The sequence below is a fragment of the Drosophila subobscura genome, chromosome J, assembly GCF_008121235.1.
Source record: "Drosophila subobscura isolate 14011-0131.10 chromosome J, UCBerk_Dsub_1.0, whole genome shotgun sequence".
Lineage (NCBI taxonomy): Eukaryota > Metazoa > Arthropoda > Insecta > Diptera > Drosophilidae > Drosophila > Drosophila subobscura.
Genome location: NC_048532.1, coordinates 5,173,274 through 5,192,742, shown reverse-complemented (window position 1 = coordinate 5,192,742; position 19,469 = coordinate 5,173,274). Strand labels below are relative to the sequence as shown.

At 43.2% G+C, this 19,469-nt stretch overlaps 1 protein-coding gene across 1 annotated transcript in view; it reads right to left on the bottom strand.

Moving 5' to 3' along the window:
* Positions 1-19,469, bottom strand: part of LOC117893012 (carboxypeptidase N subunit 2) — a 55,548-nt gene that overhangs the window by 7,666 nt on the left and 28,413 nt on the right. The window contains exon 4 of the mRNA XM_034799367.1: positions 6,675-6,950. The gene's annotated coding sequence lies outside the window, so the exon portion shown is untranslated. The remainder of the gene's footprint in view (positions 1-6,674; positions 6,951-19,469) is intronic.

Here is a 19,469-nt window from a genome sequence, read left to right as displayed (position 1 = left end):
GTTTCAGTTTTTAGCTGCGACTTTGAGTTAGAGTCTGTGCATCTGGGAGATACTTTTTATTCGTGCTCAACTCGAGCAGACCAAATATTTGCCATCCGAAAGAGACCAAAACAAAGAAATGCAAGCTCACGCACAGACTCTGCCAAATTGGAAGCGGTATTTGGGGCAGCAGCAGCATCAGCAGCAGCACCCACCCAACCCAACCACCCACCAACCATTCGCGACGTGAGGCTGAAGGCTGAAGGCTGTGTGCCAGAGTGAAAGTCGCTGTGGCAACATCCACTCGTCTGTGAAATAGAAAACGAAACAATGGATTGTGTATGGAATGGCATGGGTGGCACAGGGAATGGGTGGAATTGGTGGCGGTTAGGTGGGGCACATTAGAATGGAATGGAATGGAGTCGAGTCGAGTCGAGTCGCGTCGCGTCGAGTGGTGTGCTGCAGAGTGGCCGCCGGGGGCCGCTTGGCAACTGCGCGTCGCCACACATGTTACTTCAATTTTGCAGTAATGGTAATCGCTGGCAAAAAGTTTCCCTCCAATTGAATTGAGCTGGGGATCTGGATTGCGGAGCACCAATTGAACGGGGTTTCCATTTGGTTCTGCCAGTAGCAGCAGCTGATTTGTGTTTATGAACCACACAAGAGCCACGCTGGCAAAAAGACAGACCGGAGGGGGGACTGTTGATTGTAATCATAGAAAGCTGGCTAATTTCGGGGGAATCCAAGCAGTAGAGTTTGCTACTTCTAATGAGATTTCAAGGCTGCTTTTAAGTGGAAAGTTTTGAAGATATTTGTTGACCCCGACAAAGGAAAAATCTCATTGAAAATAATAACTCTAATTAATTAAAGCTCACAGCATTCCATAAGCTAAAACTGAAATCCGATCTCTGAATTTAGGCAAACATTTAGCTGGCAGGACTTTCTCCTCTTGCAGAGTTCAACAACTCCAAAATGAGCACTTAAAGAGGCCTCCCAGTGAGCTGGCTCATTTGTTGGTCCTGTTCTGGTTCAACGAGGAGAGCTCCCACAGCGGTAATCTCTCGCTCCACCCCCGCTGGAGAGTGCCCACAAAAACCAACAACAATGGTGCGCGGCTTTGGATTCAAAAAGTATTTTATGGGTCCCTTGAACATTGAGACTACTAGGAGACGGCGACAACGACGATGACGGCCATGAGCTTCTCTTAAGGAGGAGGAGGCTTGTGGCTGGAGATGGAGATGGAGAAATATGAGGAAACGGAGAAGGTGGATGATGTCGACGACAAGCCAAGAATTTTGGCAAAAGTTGGAGCTACGACCATGGCTTTTATGGCATAATTCCTAGCACCGTACTCGGCACTCCTCTTGCTCGTGCTCTTTTTTTTTGGTTTTACTGCCTTGCCAAAAACTTTGCCTCAGAAAAAGAGAGCGCAAGAGAGAGATGGAGATAGAGCACGATAGAGCGAGAATTGGCATGGCAAGAAAGTAAAGAGTAATACCCAGAGCAGTCATAAAGTAAACCAAATATTTTACATATAAACGACCGCAAGCCGATGTCGTAGTGGAGGCCCCAGACGACGTCGCCATTTTAGCCATAATTTTCTTTTTTTTTCAGCGCATTTCGGCTTGGCTCCATGCCCATACCCATGGCAGCGGCGACAGCCAAAAGTAGGTAAAACAGTTTCGCCCATCGACCTTGCCATCTAGCAGCCATCTCCATTTCGCATCCCATCCACATTTACATTCCCCATTCCCCACTCGGCGCACTTCCGTGTGTCTGGGAGTTTAAAGCCAAGGCAAAGTTATATGTGGCAGACAATAAATCCCGAGCTATTGATCCTTGCTATATGTCTTACACAAATTTATATGGCAAACGGAAAACTAACCCATATATACACTGGACTTATTCCAGGGGAGGTGGGTCTGCCAGTGGGGCTTTTCTTTTTTGATAGACGCGCATATGGCGCCCGTAACAGCATGTCGAACATAAACTTTCCTCGGATAACTGCAGATTGCAAGGAGCCGGCCCCAGGAGGCAGGCAGGGATTTTGTGTGGAGGAGCATTTAGTGTCGAGGGCTTTAAAATTAAGGCGCGATAGTGGAAATTTTACTACAAACACGGCTTAGGAAGTTGAGACATAAAATGTATGCAAAAAGAGAATGTGAATGGTGGAGTCTGGCAGGATGATGAACCTAAGTGGAAAAGGAAGCGCATATCTTACGAAGTTAAACAAGGATTAAAGAGTAAGTGGGAAAGAGAGAACTTTAAGAACACTAGCAGATCAATCCGTCAACCCTTGTAATTCCCCGACTCCCTGTGTACCTTGGACTTAAATCTTTAAGTGAACTCTGGAGCAGAGATCCTTGAAGCCAATCCTCCGTTTGAAGTGCGGCAAAAGTTTGCTCAGCTCTAAGCCAAAGCAAATTAAATTGCCATTGGCCCAGGCACAAATGATTTTTTCTGCCTTCGGCTCGAGCAGTTTGTGTTTCCGGGTTGGAAAAAGTTTGCCAACTTTGGCCATTATTTCTTGTGAGGATACGGGTGCGGGTGCGGGTGCGGGTGCGGGCCACGAGCTCTTATCGGCAAAAGTCAGCAAACAGATCGGATTTGTATTTAAATTAAGCATTAAATAGTAAAAAGGTAAAGAACGCTAAATGAAAACGGTCTTGACGGGGGGGCTGGGCAATGGGATTTTCCTGTATGTCCGGCAGAAAGGATGAGGCGGCTTTTGGGGCCTTACAGCGGCATTTGCTGACAGGCATTATAAGTGGAGCAGTCGCGACACTACCAACCGGATGTCCTTCGCCCTCCGCCCTGCGGCCTCCTCTTTGTTGCTGACTCAACACGCCTCACCTGCGACAAGCCGTGGCAGGTGGAGGAAGGCTCTATTGGTGAGCGGGGGTATGCCTGAACCTGGACTTAGTGGCCAGGACAGCGTCGTGGCCCATAAATCTTTCGTAAAATCGCGGCCAGGCGCAAAGTGCACCACAAAATGGTGAAAATTGCACGGCAAGGATGTAACAAAAGGGATACCCGAGACAGAGACTCAGAGAGAGAGAGCGAGAGCGAGAGAGAGAGAAAGCATCTAAGCGGGCAGCTTACATTTCTCTAGTCTAGGGTTAGGTGTGGTGCTGCGGGTGGGTGGATCCGGTGTAGAAGCTGGTTTCGGTGGGGACTGGCAGCCCGTGCTTAAATGGGTGTGCGTAAATTTAGTGCGCTTGAAATTTAGTTTCACAGTTGCGCTGATTTACTTGGCCATGGCCCGTTCTCACCTAGCCAAAGTCCAGGCACAGTGGGACAAGGGCCAACAAAAAGTGTAACGAAGGGGGAGCAGCAATAATTTTGACTCCTTAATAAATTTAAAATAACTAAATAGTGTCACAACTAACTCAAAGATTATTCGCACGTTGAATAATACGTATTAAAATACAGAATTTTAATATTTATGAGCGTTTCAGAGCATTGCCCACAAAAATAAAATTTTAAAAATTAAATGAAAATAGTAATTTAAAAAGAATTAAATAAATACACAGAAACTGTTCGGTTTTCTAATACTCCCTCCCAAGCGTTCGGTTGTTACCTTTTCAACAAACCATGGATTGAAACACCATGAACAATCCATAATTTGTCTCCAATAATTGTTGTAATATTAAAAACAAAGTACAGTTATTCATCTTCCTTTATTCTTCTTTTCCAACTTATCTTTCTCCACTTCCATTTGCGACTTGATTGCATCCCACTGTGCATTTAAAATGTTCCATATTGTTTGCATTTGCTTTTAAATTTCCACGCTCAACAAAGTACACAAAAAAGAGACAGAAAAAAAGAGCGAAACAAGAAGAAACTTTTGCCTACTTCACCTTCCCCTGCTCCACAACCACCTAACCATCTCTGCAGCGGCAAACGGAGGGACGTCACATGTGTGTGCAAGAGTTATACGTGTGGCTGGAGGTGTGCCAGCAAAGAGCGGGTGGAAAGAGAGTGTGCATAGGGACAGAGCAAAGAAGAGCGCCACTGGAACGGTGGTTTTTTGCCTTAAACAGCGCCATTGTTTGTGCCCAGAGAGGGGGGAACGGGTAAAGAGAGAGCTAACCAGACTCATTTAAAGAGAGCCCGACCCCGAGACATGAGTTAAGTGCGATGGCGAAATTTATGCGAAGAATGCAGCACGGCAATATGTACGAAGTACTACGAGTGCAACAAGAACAGCAACCAGCAGCCAGCAACGGCAACGGCAACGGCAACGGAACCACATGGTCTGCCAGAATTCCTCTTTTCTTCTCTGTGGGTTTCGGTGTTGCCAGTGCACCCAAAAAAAAAAACAGCACAGGACCAACACGGGACTCTCTATCCTTTTTCTTTTTTCCTCTGTTGAATAATGTTCACCCAAATGGGGGATGTAGCCATGGCTGTGCGATGAGGCGATGGAAAAGCATTTGCCAGTGGGAAAACCCTCGTTTCTGTGTGTATTACTCTGATTCTCCCTGTTGGACCTGCAATGTGTGAATAAGTAAGCTCTATAAGAAGTTTGTCCATTTTCAGTCTGCAGTCGGTGCTTCTTACTCTTCGTCTGCTCATTTCTCATTTCTCATACCCTCCCTTCTGCAGACACTCTCTCTCGCTGTCTCTCTTCTCCCGATTATCCATTGTTTCGCGAGCGACTGTGGGGCTGTGGCTAGGCATACAGTGAAACTTAATAAGATTTTAATTGAAGCGCAAGAATTTAATTAATTTAATTATGAATACATAAGCAGACAGCAGCGGAACAGAGAGAGAGTGGGGCAGTGGCGAGACACATGATATATGTGAGAGGTAAGCGAGCTGAGACACAAAGGGCTTCTCTCTCTCGCCCTGGGGTTGGTGTTCCATTCCGGGAGTGCAATAAAATTTTAAATTTGATTAAAGCGTAATAATAAATTAACAAACAAGTCCGAAAAATCGTAGCATTTGCAGGGCCTATTATGTACATATCTTAAAGGGTATTAATGTACAAGCAGATAAGATCTTAAGTCCTCAACGGAGTGATTATTCAAATATTTGTCCACTTAAGGGAAATGTGTAACCAATAAAGCTGTCTGCTAAACAATGTTAAACTGCATGTATCTGAATGTCTCTTTGGTTAATCCCCATTAAACATGGTTAGCACTTTCCACAAAAGTCACGTTCCAAAATTCTTTTGTCAGCTAAAAATGCTTCAGAACGCGTTTCTGGCGCTGTTTTAAACGCGTTGGAGCATCGCTCCACTTGTTTGTATAGGCGCTCGCGTTTCATGTGCGAAATTGGCTTCCGCATTCAGTTGGGTTTCAGTGGAAGACATGCGTGACAATAATTGAGGGTATGGCCGTAGAGAGAGAGTCTGCCAAAGAGTCTGGTCTGGGAGTAGTTGGGAAAACTGTCATTCTTGAACTTAATTAAAGACGTAGAGTTTTCCCTGGCCTGGCTGCCATTAATTTAATTACTGCTTTCAATTAAACGCGAATGAAAACTCATCAAATGCAGTTTCCAGCTGCATAAATCAATTGATTTAGCTGCCATGCACACACATGGACACGGACACCAGCCCCCACCCTTCTATCCATTGAATTGGATATCAACATCATGATTGAGCTTGATTCATTCATTCCGAACACTTGTACATCTGTTCGTTTATGTTCGTTTATCAATTATTGCTTTTTGGGAAAGGAAATGCTCGAATCTCTGTCACTAAGAGGGGTTCAACGGCAGCTAAGAGCGACAGCGACAACGGCCGCGTGTTCCCCTGCACAGTTGACCGACTTTGAGTTATTGTAGTTGCTTTTGCTGCTTCGTTTTGTTTGATTTTCATTAAGTCTAGCCTCCACCCATCCCTCTGCCATGCCATGTTGCAAGTTGCCAGTGGCAGTTGCCAGTTGCAGTTGCAATTACTTGCGTCATTAAACGGGCGACCATTCAGCGGAAAGAGAGAGCCCCGTTCTCCTCGGGTTACTGCGCTCAACCCTTGGGTGATTTATATTACTTTGCAAAAGTTTCGACAATAAAAGAAAAACAAAACAAGTCTCAATTGAGTCGCCTCGCTGTGCTTTGCCAACACAACATTAACAACTTGCAATTAGTGTTCAATAGTTGTTGCTTTTTCCTTGTTATGGTTAACCCCAAAAAAAAAAGTCACGTAGTCGGAAAAGTCAAACCCGAATGGAAAGTTCCATCAGAATAGCCCAGGGAGCAAAGGGAATTCAATTGGCAATGTAAAGGAAAATAATTCTATACAATCTTCACTCCTTTTTAGTGGTAATTAATAATTTAAACCTTTTTCGTAACACTCAACACTTCCGAAGGGCATTCAATTCAAATTTAATCCCAAAATCAAATTTCGATAATCAGATTCTCTTTTGTAATCCCCTTAAGCCCATATAAACCACAAAGTGCACCACAGCAACCCTAACAGATTCCTCAAATTCCAGCACAAACATAAAATCGCCAGGGTAAGCGAAAAAATCGCAGTCGCGGCAAAAACCGCGCGCACTTGTCAGGCGGAGCGTCAAAAACCGCAAGCGACAGGCCTGAAAGGCGGGCAAAGAGCCAAGGGGGGGTAGCCGCTGTGGCCCCAATTAATTGTTGTATTTAGCAGAAAATGAAATGAAATAAGTGACAACATCAATGCGAATTAAAATTATTGTCGCCTGGTGCTGTAACGCAATCAGTTTCGATTTGATTACCTTTAATTGACTTTTCAGCACTGGTGAATAGGTGGCAGGAGTGGCAGCGGCAGCGGCAGCGGCAATTTCTGGTGGCAGATGGCAGTGACAGTGGCAGCACCGACGTCATCAGCATTTAACACTTTTTATTGTTTTGCTGTTGTTGTTGTTGTTGTGGCTCATTAACAATTCAAACAGTGTATTTGTCTCTCTCTCTTTTTGTATTTATTATATTAAATTCAATTTCAATTTGAATGCCGGAACTTTGTTGTCAAACATATTGTTGCTGGAATATACCTGCAACGAGAATATAATGTGTAAAAAATGCATAAATTATTTAAGACAACCCATTGGGGTAAATGGTTATAATAATTCAAAGAGGTTTGCATATCGGCAATTTATGATTCGCTTAAAATATTCATACAAATTATTCCTTTTTTTTTTTTTATTATGCATTCTTTTTGGCTCTTTTTTGCACGTTCTTTTTCATGATTTTCAATTTATTTCCCTTCCACTTTTACAGGGAACTTTATTTTTTAATTTTGAATTTTAATTATTTATTTATGTTAATGCCTTAATGGTTCCAATCTATGCATCAAAGGGATGTCCAGAGATCAGATATTACGATATATTGTACGAGTTGTGTGGATATAATCTATCAATGGCACTTGTAACTATTTCCAACACATAAATAACAAAACTCTCGAACCCTCAAACACCCCTTGATTCCATTTTAATTTTCTATATTAATTACTTTTTTTTTTGACTTTTGATTCGTGTTGCCGTCCAGCTATTTGGCATTGATAAACTCTGGATAATTGTTTAATATTCAATTACTCAAAAGGCAATTTCGTATTTAAATAATGTTGCAAAAAAGTGCTTAACAAATTGTTTGAGCATAATTCATAAAATGTTTTATCCTCATTTTTTCGTTCGAAACTGAAATATTTCCGCAATTTAATATGGTGCAGAAAGGGGGGAATGGAGGGGCTTTAGAGCAAAAAGCAAATGTGAACCGCAACAGAAAAATATGTGAAAATGTGGAAAAGCATAAAAGGGAAAATGCAAAATGTTGAGGAGGCAGGCCCCTTGCCTGCTGCCTGCTACTGGGAACTGTCCCTTGTCTGAATCCCAGTCACAGTCACAGCCACAGTCCCACCAGTCCCTTGTTCCTGTCGCCTGTTTGTGTCCCTTGTCTTTGGGCTGCTGCTGGGCTACCATACATGGCAAGTGTTGTAAGTATGTGCTTAAATACGCATTTATTCATACAAATATGGCCAGAAGGCGTCTGCGGCAACCGCAGAAAGCATCAGCAGCATCAACAGCAGCTGGAGGAACAGCAGTTGGAGGAGCAGCAGCAGCGGCAGCCGGCAAAACAATAAAAGCAAGTTGCGAATGCTTGTGGCACAAAAGGGTTCCGACTAACTTCGGACCCATGAATATCTTGCTCGAAGATTGCAGATTTATCTGCTTAAATTATTAATATTCATTCGAAGCTGAACTTATTTTTCGATGGGAGATTTCTGTAGCTTATATTTAATATATTTCCGCAAAGTGCACAATTTCTGATATCTCAGCTATTGCTGTAGCTTCCATCATGACCATTGCTACCCTCTGGTCACTCTTTATGGCAAAACGCAGAACGAACGAATTTCCATGTCGTCGTTGCCGTTGTCGTTGTCGTTGCCGTTGTCGTGGTTGTTGCTCGTTAGTTGCGCATCTGATTTGCCCACCGAGGAGGGGGGTGGCCGGGTGGCGGTACGGGAAGCGAACCCCATGCCGGACCCGACCCCATCCTTGGCGCTGGATGCTGGAAGCTGGATGCCACGAGTACGAGTGGATAGATGCTGGTGGTTGCCCCGCGGGCTCCTTGGCCAGGGCGAACATGGCGCAAATGTGACAAATATGGTCATGAAGTGTGCAAGTGACAAGTCTAACATACTTACAAATTTTCATGGGGACCCACGAAACCCGCTGCGGGAATGGCTGGCAAGAGGGAAAACCTCACTCGAGGAATTCTACTGCGTTTTCAAATATATGTTAATGATGCCCGAGGAGGGGACGGCACACACACACACACACACACACACACATACACACAATGATTTCCAGTTTGTTTGTCTTTTTTTTGCCTCTTCATTTTCCCTCTGCTTAGTTGGCCAAAACGTATTTCCTGTCTCTCCATCCTCTATCCTCTGCCGCTTACCCAACACCTCTTCAACTGTTTTTATTTTAATGATTCCCCCGTTTTTTCCCTTGTGGAATTGAATAAATAAAAAGTTGATTTGAATATGTGCAAACTAATGTCTGGCCGCTGACGATGACTGTCCCGAACTCTCCCGGACTCCGCAAATTAAATTTCAATTTCAATTTTCAGCGGAAATACGAGTACAAGCATTTGAACAAGGTTTTCTTTCCTTTTTGCTAATGTGATTTGAATGGGGGGAAACACTTTTTTGTCTGGCTGGCAGTTTGGGTTTAATGAACATTTTATAGAGCGGAGCGGAGCTTGATTTGCAGCAGAATAAAGCTGAAGACTGGAGCTCAAATATCATTGATCTGTGATCTCCTACTGCCTTGAGGTGCCTTTTCTTTTGCTGTTTCCCACATCGATTAATCGATCTGGGCAGGAAATGCGTGTCTCGTCCAACCAAAACGAGAACATCTCTCTCTCTCTCTCTCTCAATAAGGCAAGAAAATAAATCCTACAGTCCTCCAGTCATTTTCCATTGACAGGAAATGACAAGAGAAGTTGCCAGAGCAAACAAGAAAAATCAAACAACTTGCTGGAGAGGCTCTTCTTCCGCCCTCTCTCTCTCTCTATCTCTCAAAAGCTGTGCTTGTGGCATGCCACATGCTATGGCTATAACTACGGCTGTGGTGCACAGCAAGTTTTCAGCCGAAACTCATTAAAAATGTGAGGGAGATGAGACGCATGTTGACCTAGGCACGCACTTTGTTTGTCGTCTGCCCAACGTAAAACCGTCACGAAAATTACATAATTACCCACAATAAATTGTAATTACGGCATTTGGTAACATTTTCGCTTAGATAAACGCTTTTCCATGTACTTGTATAGGCCTCCATTTTCCACTCTGTTGCGGTCTGTTTTTTGTTCCATTTTGTAGACGACATTGACTTTGCGTTGTGTGTCCGCCTCGCATAAATTAGTCCAAACACAAATGGACAGACAGACAGACCTGAGGTGACAATGGAGAGCCCCTCGCCCAGGCACGTTTTCCAGCTCAACAAAAAGCAAGCGCATAAATTGATCAAATGAGAACACCCAACGCTCGAGGCAGTCAAGTAATTTATACCGATTGTTGGGTGGGGGAGAACGAGGCGGAACCCGCAGGGGGAGTACGAGTACGAGTACGAGTATGTGCTCTGTAAATTTATAATTTAATTTCTCTGGAAATGTATCCAAAATCAGAGAATGACAGACAGACAGTCGCAAAAGCCTTAACCTGCATTTTAGCCAGGATTCCACACACGCACAGAATCAGGAAAATAAATTTGACAAATTGACTTGGAATCGATAAATAATAATTGAAGGCCTCAGAGAAACGATTGCAAATAGTGTGTGTGCGTGTGTGTGTGTGTGTGTGTGGTGGGGCAGACATAGTGCCTGACTCTTGATAAAAGCAATTTCAATAAATAAATGAATTAGGTCAATGCAAAGCTCTCTGAGCCCAGAGATTGTATGCAAAAAACATATCAGAGTGACCAAAGCAAGCCAAAATATATGGCCTCATTAGGATGTGACCCACCCACTCTACCTTCACTTTGCTCTCATTTATTATGTCTCTATGGGGGAAACGAGAAAGAGTCATTATGTCGGCAATTTTGAGGGCATTGTGCAGCCCCCCAAAAAAAAAAAAAATGTTGACCGCAAACTAGTTGTGTGACTCTTTTGTAAGCTGCATATTTAAGTTGTTCCCCAAACACGTGATTTGCATATTTAAACAGCGGAGAATAATCAACTTTGAACTATATAAATTTCCGAGGAAACAAAATCACTAACAAAATAGTTTAAAAATGCAAAATCAATGGGAAATAAATGCGCATAACGTTTAGCGTAATTACGAACCCACCAAAATGAATCTATATAAATAACAACAATATATATAAAATATACAGATGCATATGGATGTAGAGGGGAGTGTTTCCCTTGATAAGCTTTAAAAGTGAATTTTTGTTGCTGCTATAAATCTACTGCAAAGGTTAATTGGCTGCTGATATGTTTGTGTTGTCTGTGCATTCAACCGGAGATGAGAATAACAATGACATAATTTTAATCTTTATAAATATATATATATTTATACAGTAAAGATTTGGCAAAGAATTCTGAGGATTTTCTAAGAAATCTTTAACCGTTGCCTTCCGCTTGACTTGATGAATATTTTCCTATTAACTCAAGTGACAAATAAATTGCATAATTTCTGTCATTCATTGGGAGAAAAGGGTATAATTTCCTTTGGTTTCCACATATGATTTATGCTAATTATTTCCCTTCCCCCTACGCCCCACAAACTGTTGATGCTGCTGGCTTATCAGCGGATTTCCTTCATTTCCTCTGCTCACTTTTTTCCAAGCAGCGATATAATCTTCTGCGTCGCTAATGTGCCTGCCCCCCCGCTTGGCCAGGGCGTGCATAACTTTTATTTGCAGGCCATTAAACATTTAGGGCCAGGCCCCTTAATGTCACTAAAAGCGTTGGGGAGACAGCGAGGGGGAAGCTTTGCATAAATCGATCTGAGGTCTGAGCCTGTCTCCGGCTGCTTACTTATTTATCACAATGACCCAGCCCTATTCCCAGCACCAAGCTCCCATGAAGGCCATCTCCACTCGCACTCCTTGGACCACACACAGAGAGGGCTACCACTATTAGTTCTTGACTGGTCTTTTTTTCCCTTGCAGGCCTCCTCCATTATGCCTCTGTTTGCCTTGATAATGTTTCCAGGAGGGGTGGCAGGCGAGCAGACACACAGATGAAGAGTGGTCCTCAAGTTGGTCAAGACATTGTCAGCTGAGCCGGGCTGCCTTTTTGTCATTTCAGTTTTGTTTACTAAGCGGAAACACACAGCAAAAAAAAAAACACAAGTATATATTTATATATATTCGTACAATCTCCCTTGGTTTCTTTTGAGGGAGGAGGAGGCCTCTAGCTCCTAAGTAAATAATTTATTTATGTGCTTGTTTACTTGTTCCTGGCTCTGGCGATGGCTTTGGCTTTGAATCTGGGGTTCCTTTGTCATGTTTGCCCAGAGCTTAGAAGGTGGCAGTGGACTCTGCTCACTAATACGAAATGTGCTTTATAAATAAGAAATCAATTGATTTTATTTACAACTCTTAAGGCGCTTAACAAGCGTCGAAGCCATTTCCTGCTGTGCTCCACTCCAAGTTTCGATTTCAGTTTCAGTTTTGAAGATGAAGTTCCACATCCAGTCCAGAAGTTGTGCTCCTCTTTTCATAATGTTTACTTTCGGTTTTCGCTGAGGGCTGCACTTTACGAGCAAGCATTCCATTTTATAATCAAATTTCAGCTGGAAGAAATTTGCTGTGGGAATGTTTATTTCTGATTTCTTGGAATCGCACGAAAAAGTTCTGTACAAATCTGTGTATCTGCAGAGGCATGCAGTTTTCCAGTTTTATTTCCCACTTTTAGTTAACTCGCAATGAAAGCTTTGGCCAACCAACAAACAAAAAAGGGCCAAACAGCAGCGAGTGCGAGCCCAACAGTTTCCATTAGCAAATGCAACCACAAAAGCTCTGCTCTGTCTCTCTCTCTCTCTCTCTCTATCTGTTTATCTCTCTTTCGCTTTCTGGCTGTAAATGTATCTATCAGCTCTTCCAGCTCCCGCTCTACTAATTTCGAACCAATAATTTGCACTTAACTGCCAGGAGTTCCACTCTCCTCCCTCTCGCTTCTGGCTTGGGTTACTTTCATACGAAATTCCCTTTCATAAAGCCAAAGTTGTTTTTTTTTTTGGGTTCTCCTCCTGATGGATGGAAAACTATCCACCAACTGTGGGGCAGACCTTTCCCCTGGTTTTGCTTGGGTTTTCTTTTTGTGTTTTTGTATTTGGAATCCCCTCCATTGATGTTCCGGAAAAGCATACACACAGAAAGTATTTCCGTTTCTGTTTCGGTCTCGACACCACACATAAGTTATTATTTGCTCTGACAATAGCAGTGGAGGGGTCTCAGGGTTTCAGGATACTCCACTCTTCCAGCTCCAGCCCCAGTTTGCCACTCAATTGACTATGGACTTGGGCTCCGTGCCTCTCGCTGCACCCTCGGGCCTGTTGTCGGCCAGCCTGCCAAGTATTTGTCGTGTTGGACGTTGTCGTTGACTTGGCTCTGACTCTGACTCTATTCTAGCCATGACTCTATCCTGGTTCCCCTTACCCTGCTCTTGTCCCTGCCTCCGTGTTTTTGTGCCAGAGGGCGGGTTCGTGTTCTTTTTGGTTTATAATTTGTGGAGCCAAACTTTAAACCAACTATTTCACAGCTGCACTGCTCCCCGATCCCCTGTCTGGCAGTGCCTTGCATTTGCATTCGATTTTCCTGGATTTTCTCTGTGTTTTCCTTTGTTTTTCCAGGGCACTCCTTCCCTCTCTCGTTCTTTTCGGGATAAATAATGGTTACTTTTTGATTTCGAACTATAATTCAATGGCAAAAGGCAGCAATCGAGTCGTGGAAGTATCTGCAGCTACAAAGTTGTTGTATCTAAGGTACAACTGAGTGACTAAGGGGGCGGAGGGGGCTGACTTTTCTCGGTATCCACAGTCAATTTAGTGGCGCTTTGTTGACCATTTTTGGGTGGCCGTGGCCCCCAACCAACATGGACAGCAACGCCTCTTCGGCTGATGGCCAGAGCAACATTCAAGGCGCAGGAGGAGCACGAGGAGCAGACCCCAAGCACGCGTTGATGCTGTTTGTTGCTGCTGCTGCTTCTGGCCATAAAAAGTAAGACAAGTTCCAGAGCGACGCGTTGCCAAAGCTGTCCCAACCGCCTGGCCTGGCTCCAAGCTTCGGTTTGGTTTTTTCTTTCCTGCGCTTCTTGGTCGGTTGGTGTTCTGCTTCTCTGGCCCTGGCTCTGTCTCTGTCTCTGGCTCTGTCTCTGGCTTGTTGTCAAACGTAGCTGTTAGATACAATTACAGTTAGCCGCGCAGATATGTAGTCGAGTGTGTGTACTGTAACTATACAGCATCGAGTCTTGATCGGCGGCACTTGTGTTTGATGTCTCCACCAGTGCCGCAGGTTCTCTCTCCATCTCCATCTCCGTTTTTGTCTTAGTCATGTGCCGGTGGTCTTCATGTCGCTATCTGATACAAGTCGAGACTTTCAGATTTTTATTGTTCCGAGTGTAAACTTAGATAGATGTATCTGTAACCGCATCTGGTATCTGTCGGGTATCTGCATCTGTGCCGCTGGAATTTGCTACATATCCAAATACCTGAGGGGCGTGTGAATCATCCGATACGGCTCCAACTCCGAGCTCGGACTCCATGACTCTCTGCCCATTGCCCATTGCCCATTGCCCATTAAAGTGCGACAAGTGTTCGGGGCTTGGGGGCCTGTGCAAAATTGCATAATTGCCATGCTGCGGATAATTGCTGCTCCGATGATTCATCCAAAGATCCGCATGCTTCGCCGAGCTGAAACTGCCTGGCGGATTAATCGTTCCTCCACTCAAAAGTGGGGGGAGGCAACCATTTATTTGTATGTATTTTTGGGTAATTGCTATATGCGATTTCATTATATACAAACGTACAGCTCACTCCACATTCAGGGCGAAACAAGTTTGGTGAGACTCTTAGAACGTGGCTATTAGGAGTGGAGCAGGGTGGAATAAATTGTGGGTTAGTTGAGAGTAAGACTAAGGCCCTGTTGGGGTAAGGAATATTCACTCAAAGACGCTGAAAATGTACCATAAGCGAACAGACTATTCAGCTGGAATAGAAGGGATAGTTTCCGGGATATTTCTTATCTGTATAAATGTGCCACTCTTTTGCTTAAAGTTTAAAATAAAAGAACTACTCTGCTCTCTTCTAATATAAACTCTTCTATAATACGTTCTTCGCTCTCCTTTAGCTAAATCAATTCCCAATCCTTAACCTCTACTTCTACCACTCCATTTGCTATACATTTTGATACTGTTTCCCTTTGAACATAAATCGTTTCAGCAAACATAAATTAAACCTAAACAAACTTTCGCTCCTTTTCATGCATTTATGTACATTGGAGAGCACCCAGAGCACCGTCTCCATGTATGTATGTGTATAAAAGCAATTAAAGATTAAATTCTGATACTCCTTCCGCTCAGACATGGTCCGTCTGTCCCTTGGCAATGGATGACCCACACGTGCTAAGCTTATTAGAAGCCTTGATTTCTCATAGAGCGAAAAGCAACATCAGCCACCTCTTGCTCCTCCTGCAACTCTTTGTGTCCAAAATCAAGACATAAATCCTGGGACTATAAACACAGACATGAATGGGAGGAAATGGCAAATGGCGAATGGCCCTGGCAATGGCAATGGGAATGGCAAACCCGCAATGGCTACAAACTAATAACCAATAAAAATTCTTAAGCCATCTTAAGCTCATAAATGTTATTTTCAAATACAGAAATAACTGTCCGACATAGAGGGGGGATGGGTTAGATGAAGCCATGAAAATAATCCCAGAGTGTGTTTGTGTGTGTGTGGCAGAGAGAAGTGGCCTCCGCCCCGACCCAAAAGGAAACCATTCAAGTTGAAAAGCCCTTTTAATAAGCATTTTGGCCAGAGTTGAAGGAAAATGAAAATAAAAACTTGCATTCTGGCTGGCAACAAGTGGCAGAGTGGCAGCGAGAGGCACGGGGAGCGTGCTGCGGCAGCGGGGCAGGGGCATGCCAGAGTGTGGCTGGGTTAAGGAGAAACCACTTCAGCTGATGTTTGAGTGAATGAATTCGAAAGATGAGGAGCAGCCGAGAGACAGAGACCGAGACCGAGGCTCAGGCTCAGGCAGGCCAATGATTGGCATTCGTCAGCAGAGAGGAGACACAAGAGAGGGAAGAGAACTGCCTGTAAAATAGAGCAACAGTCGGCGGCAGCAACAGTTGCTGCCTCTGAGCTGCTGCTGCTGCTGCTGCTGCTGCTGTCATGTTGCACGCTGAAGATGACAGGCTGGCTGCCACCAGGCTGCGAGGGTTGACCGTGGAGTAGGCTGTTGTTGTGGTTTCTTCTGTGCGAAGTGCTCAAGCCACCCATTTATCAATTTAAGACGACGGCTCACGGCAGTCAGGCCAGGCCTGGCCAGGCCGCAAAGCAGTCAGGCCGGCTGGCAAAACGCTCTGCAATGCAGTTGAACTTTTAATTTGATGAATGATATACATTTGTCTCGAGTGCGAGAGACTTGAGTGTGAGGCAAGCGGCAACCCTCTCGGGCACACTCTCCGCCTGTCTCTGTCTCTCTCCTTCTGTGTCTCTTGCATTCTGCGGTCCCCTCTTTGCGCTCGCTCGGCCACAGAGATTGCCGCAAGTCAGCGCCGTAATTGTTGCCGTGGATTGCAGACCGAAGTCCGAGGAGAATCGCCTGGAAATATTTGCACAGACAAGAGGGGAACCCAGTCGCATTCTCTCTCCCTCTCTCTCTCTGTCTCTCTGATCTGGATCTCGTCTTGGGCTATATAATTTTGCTTAGCTGCAATTATGAGATGTTCTGGGGCTGATCTTCAACCACAACGACAACAAAAAGAGCAGCAAGACGGAGGGAGCTAGAGGATGGAGGTGCACAGAGGAAGAAGAAAAAGCAAACCTGAACTCCACCGGAAGCTTTTGCTTGTGTGCGTTTGTGGATCTTTTGTGAATCAAAAGCAGAGCATCACAAGAGGCACAAACTTGTTCTTACGGTTATCTGTTTGCTTTTCCTCGAGTGGAGTGGTGTGCGCTCCCCCCGTCCCCTTAGATCTTGGATCTCTGCTGCGTCTCCGTCTTCGTCTTCGTCTGGCAGATGCCAACATCCAACATCCTTAATTATGACAATCATCTCTGCTTGATGCTCATTTCTTGACTCGCTTTTTGTTTCTTTCCCCCTGCTGATGATCTCTGATCCAGATCGGTTGCTGCTCACTTCTTCTTTTGTGTGTTGGTATGGGGTCACTTCTCGATATAATCAGCTTGGGAGACACCACGGAACACAGAGAGACAGGGACAGGGAGAGAGAAGAGATCGCTGAAAGAGATCTTTGGCACAGTTTTTCGAAAAACACTTTGGAATGTCTTCGGCTGGGGGTTGATTTAGTACGAGGACTCCGATAAATAAGAAGGGAAAGGAGTCCGGTTCTCATGCATCTAAGTGGGGTAACGCATCGTCCCATTCGGAGGTGCGGACCGTGAGAGTTTCGCTCTAAAGATCTTGGTTCTTGGGCGATCAGACAATAAATCATACAAAGATTTCAAGAACAAAGATTCAAGTAAACTCAACCATGTAAAGATTTTTGCTTTTTGCTTTTACCTTTAAATATTTCCATTCCATCTTCAGAAACTTTGCATAAAATCGCCGCTGGTCCCCGAACTCGATGGATCCCTGATATGGACAGCTGGGTAGGGGTTCGGATCATGAAACTTGTGGGGTATGTTCGGATATATATCATGATAAACAATCTAGGCATTCAATGTACATACACTCCCAATCAGACGAATAGACTCACGAGTTTTCAAAGTGAAAAAAGGTTTATAAAAATCCAGCAGCGAATGATAGTGGAGCAAATTTATTTTTCCATTAATCAAGATTCTTTTCCTTGTTTGAAAAGTAAAGAACTCGACTTCTAAGTGAAAAGGGTTTTTTTTATGAATTATTTTGTGTAAATACCCCAAAAAAAAGGCCCGTTTTAGCGATCACCGAATAGACTCAATAATGAATATTAGGCAAAATCTTTCAAAAGCTTTGTAATAAATATTATTTTTATGATGTTTGGAGCTTAACTAATGATAATTGTGGAAAACTTTTTTGGAATTGCTTTGTAATGTCCTTCAGGACATTAAAATTAAGGGGATTTCAAAGGGTTCAATTAAAGCTCGCTGCAGGCCTGTCTGATGCAATTATGTAATGGTTTAACTTCCTAAAATTGTTGACAGGACTCATATCCTTTACGTAAAAGCTATTCCCATGCGATCCCTGCAAAATTCTGATCAGGAGAGAAAAAAAACTTCCAAATTAGGTGAAAATTTGAGTCTTTCATCCACTTCTTTATCAATTTACCGTTATATTTCTTGCGAGTATCCTGGTGAAACATGCCGGTCCGTGTGACAAAAATGTGATTAGCATTGTGGTATTATTGAAATTAGACAAAAGTTATCCTCTTACTGGGTCTCGCAAGGATTCTTGCATTGTTGTCGCGCGTGTCATGACACCGGAAACCTAATTTTTTGTATCCGTTTTTTTTTTTTTTTAAAAAAAGTTTTAATTTGAAAAGAATAGGTCCATTTAATTATTCTTTCATGATCTAAGAAAAGAAGAACATTTTTTGACTCGTTACAATAGTCCTTAGAGGACCATACTGGTGTTGGGTTCCATTTGTTTTTATGGCGCACTTGACACCCGATTTGTTTCGTGGATGTTGAGTAAATCAGTAGGAAAGCTACTCTTAAAATCCTTTGGTGAGATTCTGCAACATTTTTGTCACATGGTCCTGCTAGTTTCACCAGGATACTCGCAAGAAATATAACGGTAAATTGATAAAGAAGTGGATGAAAGACTCAAATTTTCACCTAATTTGGAAGTTTTTTTTCTCTCCTGATCAGAATTTTGCAGGGATCGCATGGGAATAGCTTTTACGTAAAGGATATGAGTCCTGTCAACAATTTTAGGAAGTTAAACCATTACATAATTGCATCAGACAGGCCTGCAGCGAGCTTTAATTGAACCCTTTGAAATCCCCTTAATTTTAATGTCCTGAAGGACATTACAAAAAAAAAAAAAAAAAGTTTTCCACAATTATCATTAGTTAAGCTCCAAACATCATAAAAAAAATATTTATTACAAAGCTTTTGAAAGATTTTGCCTAATATTCATTATTGAGTCTATTCGGTGATCGCTAAAACGGGCCTTTTTTGGGGTTTACAAAAAATAATTCATAAAAAACCCTTTTCACTTTAGAAGTCGAGTTCTTTTACTTTTCAAACAAGGAAAAAGAATCTTGATTAATGGAAAAATAAATTTGCTCCACTATCATTCGCTGCTGGATTTTTTTAAACCTTTTTTCACTTTGGAAACTCGTGAGTCTATTCGTCTGATTGGGAGTGTACATATGTACGTTGTTTAAGTTAAATATTCGATTTTGAAATACAGAATACATAGTGAAATTAATAAAGTAAAATTGAAAATAACTAAAACGAGAAGGGACGTGTGAGACGCTTCTTACGCGTCACAACTTTTATACCCGGCACTCAGTACTACATCTGCACTTTAGCGGTTATTTGTCAAATTTTACATTTTTTCTTCATCTGTCATCTACATCAACAACACTATTCAAGCCAACACGCTCCATAAACTGTGAATGAGAGAATGTGTAAAACAAATATAAGCTGCGGGACGGGGTGGGTTTGGCCTCTGCAAATTAATTTCTTCATTGTGGCTATAATAATGATCCAATCGGATCATAATTTGGTGATCTGATAGATATGGTCATTCCCTACGGAATGGCGTTTTTAGTTTTAGGAGGTTTTCGCCCTTTTGCGGGGGCATAAGGGGGCGGGGCTAATTTTTTAAATACACTGGTTTCAGTGTGAGCATACAGCAGTCTGGTGCCAAAATTTGGTGGCTCTAG